Raw genomic sequence first — 3,870 nt, 5'->3', positions numbered from 1 at the left:
TGCCGTCAATGATTTGATGGTAAAGATTGTAGTAGATTTGTTTTTTATTCGAAGATGTCTATTTTATATAATCGTTTTCAGATTTCAGATTTTTCATTTTGATAAAAAAATCGATTGATAAATGTCACGTTATCAATACAGATTTAAAGTTAAATGAAAGATGGTATAATGGAAAGTTGTTAGCGAAAATTAAGTGAAATAAGGATTTTAGTTGGTGGTTAGACTTCTTGCAATAGGTAGTTAGAAACCTACTATAGGATTAGAATAGGACTTTGCTTTAAGTCACGCTTATTATATTGCTCCATTATTGGTCTCCCATCGAATTGGGAGACTATATTATCCCATAATAATTATATTCTTAGTTTATTAGTATTAACACAGATTCAAATCTGCTAGTAGTCTGTCATCCAAGACAGTCGTGTTTGGAGTAAGGCCAATTTGAAAAAAAAAAACGGTTGTACTTGTAAGTCAGTATATACTTACACATAATCATCTATTAACTATAGGTCATGTTTAATACTTACTGACTTCATTGATAATGATGTCATTTCATTGACCACTCTACGTTTTCATAAAAACTAATTCCGCTTAGTATGTCAACCGAGCGCCATCTACCCGTTTGAAGTTGAACTACAGGAAAAATCGTGAGAGGTTTATGAGGTAGCGTTTTCATAGAGCCACGAGGCACAGTTCTATTCAGTTAAACTAGATGGCGCTGTATATTTTTTGTTAAGGAAAAATAATTCAAATGAAAATTAATTCTGTGATAAGATTGTTAATTTAGAAGCTTGAATTTACATAATTCTTGACGATAAAAATGAATGTTATGTATTGTTTACATTGTTATCGATCGTTATCAAAGCGGCGCCATGTCGTGACGTCACGGGTGCATTAACCGATGCAGTGCGTCGCGTCGTATGTACCCGCCCGCCCACGTCCCCGGGAAAACTGCAATGTCAGTCCCAGATCCTTGAACCCTACATACACAAGTTTACATCGGATACGCGAACAACTCGTGCAATGTTTAGCCACAAGTGTTCACAAACAGTATAGAGGTCACTCAGTAAATTGCTGTTCTAATTTACCGCCCAGGTTGTATGCTCGAATTGTTGAGAGCAATCGACCCAATTACAACAGTTTTGATTTGCGGGAAGTTCTCCTTTAGCACAGCAGTCAACACCCACACGTTTCGATAAAGGATGGTACATAACTACATGGTTACGCCCGGTTGCCAATACTAGTTATCCCGACTTATACGAAACATATGGCGGGAGCTCGCATTCCACCGCGAACATTCTGGAATAACGCAGTTCTCTTACAATCTTCGTGGAAAAGCCTGTGCGTGTAGAAAGTATCAGTGAGGGTTCAAATTAACAAATAAGGAACTTGTGACGTCTTCATAATGACGGGTAAGTAGTAACCGTTTTTAGTAATAAGAATGTTAGGTAATTGAATAATTATGTTAATTAGCAACTTATGTTTTCGTATTAGGAGTAATGATGGCTGTCGGCCCTTTATGGGGGGCCTTGATGGTCTTTATGGGGTTTAGAATCGCTCTTGAAATGTTTTTATGATTAGATAAGTATTATGTGTTCTAAAATTATGTGAAGCTTCTTGAAGCTTTTTGAGACGGGCTATTTACTACCGCGCTTTATGTATCACGAAATTGAATGATTCATTCGCTATTCGGAAGTTGTTCCATTAGTTTATTTTCAAATAATTAACCCATCTTATTTTTATGTGAATGTACTAAGTACACATTTTATCTAATCAACTATATGGTATTTTGCTTCAATTAAATTCTAGCATACATATCGTAGAACAGTTTTAAGTATCTAGTTAGTCTGCAATCCTGTAAATTGACATCGTTTTCATTACGTCCAAAATTCTCAGTTCACCAGACATCGTGTTCTGTAGGACATGATGTTACATTTGTAGATTACTCATTTTTATACATATTATTTATACAAAAGCAACAATGTATGTTAGAAAATAGCAACAACTAGCACTCTACCATCGCCATACTATTACAAAGTTGTTCCATAATTCACTTACTCCAATTTTACTTGACGGACATTTGCTCCATTACCCCTCTATTTCACTCTCCAATAACCAAAGGGTACAAACATATTGTCGAGTCATAAAAGATAACGATCTACTAATAAATAAACGTCCACCTGTCATGGCGGCGACTCAGGCTTTGAGAAATAACAGCAATCAGTGTGTCAAACGCGTCAAATCGCTCCGTGGATCCGCTGTCCCTCCAAGTATGGGTGCGCCGGCGCAACTCACGGGAAAATGCACTCATTACCTAACACCCTTTATGTTTATACGGCACTTTTAATAGTAAAAATAAATGCCGTGTTTCCATTCACCCAGGAAGTGGCCGTTCAATTTTTCTTTTACGATTCGCACTTAAATTATTCAAACGTAACACAGGAAATACAGTCTTACAATCCATATAAAATTGTGTAAGATGAACTAGATTTCTTTGGCACATCATTTTCGTCAAAAGTGCATTTACGATGGCTACCATGTTTTCGTCATTACAATATAGTGCGTAGTTCATTATTATGAAAGCAGTAACTAAAGATCTAAATTCAGCATATAGCAATCTGTTTTGCCTTGCACATAATATCCATGAAACTTCTTTGTTTTAAATCTTTGTTATACAATCTGATTCAAGATTTCGTCGGTTTCAGCAAAAAATATTCAAGGACTGTTTATACACAGGCGTTCTAGGAAGACTTCGACCAAGGACCCAAGTGTTTTCAAATGAATTAAAGCGCTTTAGTACCAATCTGGCCCAATCACTGTCGAGTAACATCAGTCATCTAGCCATGGCTTTTTAAGTACGTAGTTATTTGAGTGCATTGATTGATGGTAGTTTTACCATAATGTTGGCGCTATACCATTATTTATATAATCGAATTATTTATTATATCAAAAGCTATTATTATTTTAAATTATATGTATTGTTCGCTATCATAGCGAGCCATAAACGTCGAATCCATTTTCAAGATGGCGGAATTTATGGCTATGAATCATGTTTTTATTTTGAGCTAGACATTGATGTTGTCCAACAATTGTTTTGGTTTCGTCTACTGCTTAAGCAACGTGCTCGGAAACCAGTTTATCTAGAATTTCAAGAAATTTAACACCAATTTGGTATTATAGTTGAAAAGACGATTTTTTTATCGTCAACTGGCTTTATTTTTGTATAAATTAAAACTTTTGACATTTCATACCTCGATTTCCTGTCAGAAACGTCAAAAATATTCCATAAATAAAGTTTTATAATAGAAAAATCTTCCTAAAATATGACTAGTTCTAAAGAGATACGGTTGTTCCTCGTTGCTTTGAACTATTGACAAAGACTATCTCCGCTTTTGTGTCAAAGTTTGTACGGTGTAAGTTTCAACTCTCTACTCCTGAATTAATATTACTTTATACTGTCTTAGCTATTGTACTGTGAATACGTATTATTATGCATTTGAAATAGCTCGGCTTTCTACAACCTTATAGAACTACAGAATAAGATGTCGCATTACTAATTTCCTCGACATCAACCGTCATAACGTCAGTTAAGTAATGTGTTTAAGCATTCCATCAGCAGAATTTAATCATGTAATATTTCGCTTCCTTCTTACTTTGTCATTCATTCACCGTTTACATTGAGTATAGAATTAACATTAACTATCGTCTCTGCCCCACGGGGGGCTCCCATAATACGAGGCGACACACCTCCTGTGATGAAAGCTTCGCCACTGTATTTGGAGGTATGAGAACTCTTGCAGTTGCTGTATCCTACGCTTGACTTGACATAAAAAGACTTATGATTGATTAGTGTATATTATATTTTTAGCCCAT

Source organism: Anticarsia gemmatalis, chromosome 4 (assembly GCF_050436995.1).
Source record: "Anticarsia gemmatalis isolate Benzon Research Colony breed Stoneville strain chromosome 4, ilAntGemm2 primary, whole genome shotgun sequence".
Classification (NCBI taxonomy): domain Eukaryota; kingdom Metazoa; phylum Arthropoda; class Insecta; order Lepidoptera; family Erebidae; genus Anticarsia; species Anticarsia gemmatalis.
This window is presented reverse-complemented; position numbering follows the sequence as displayed.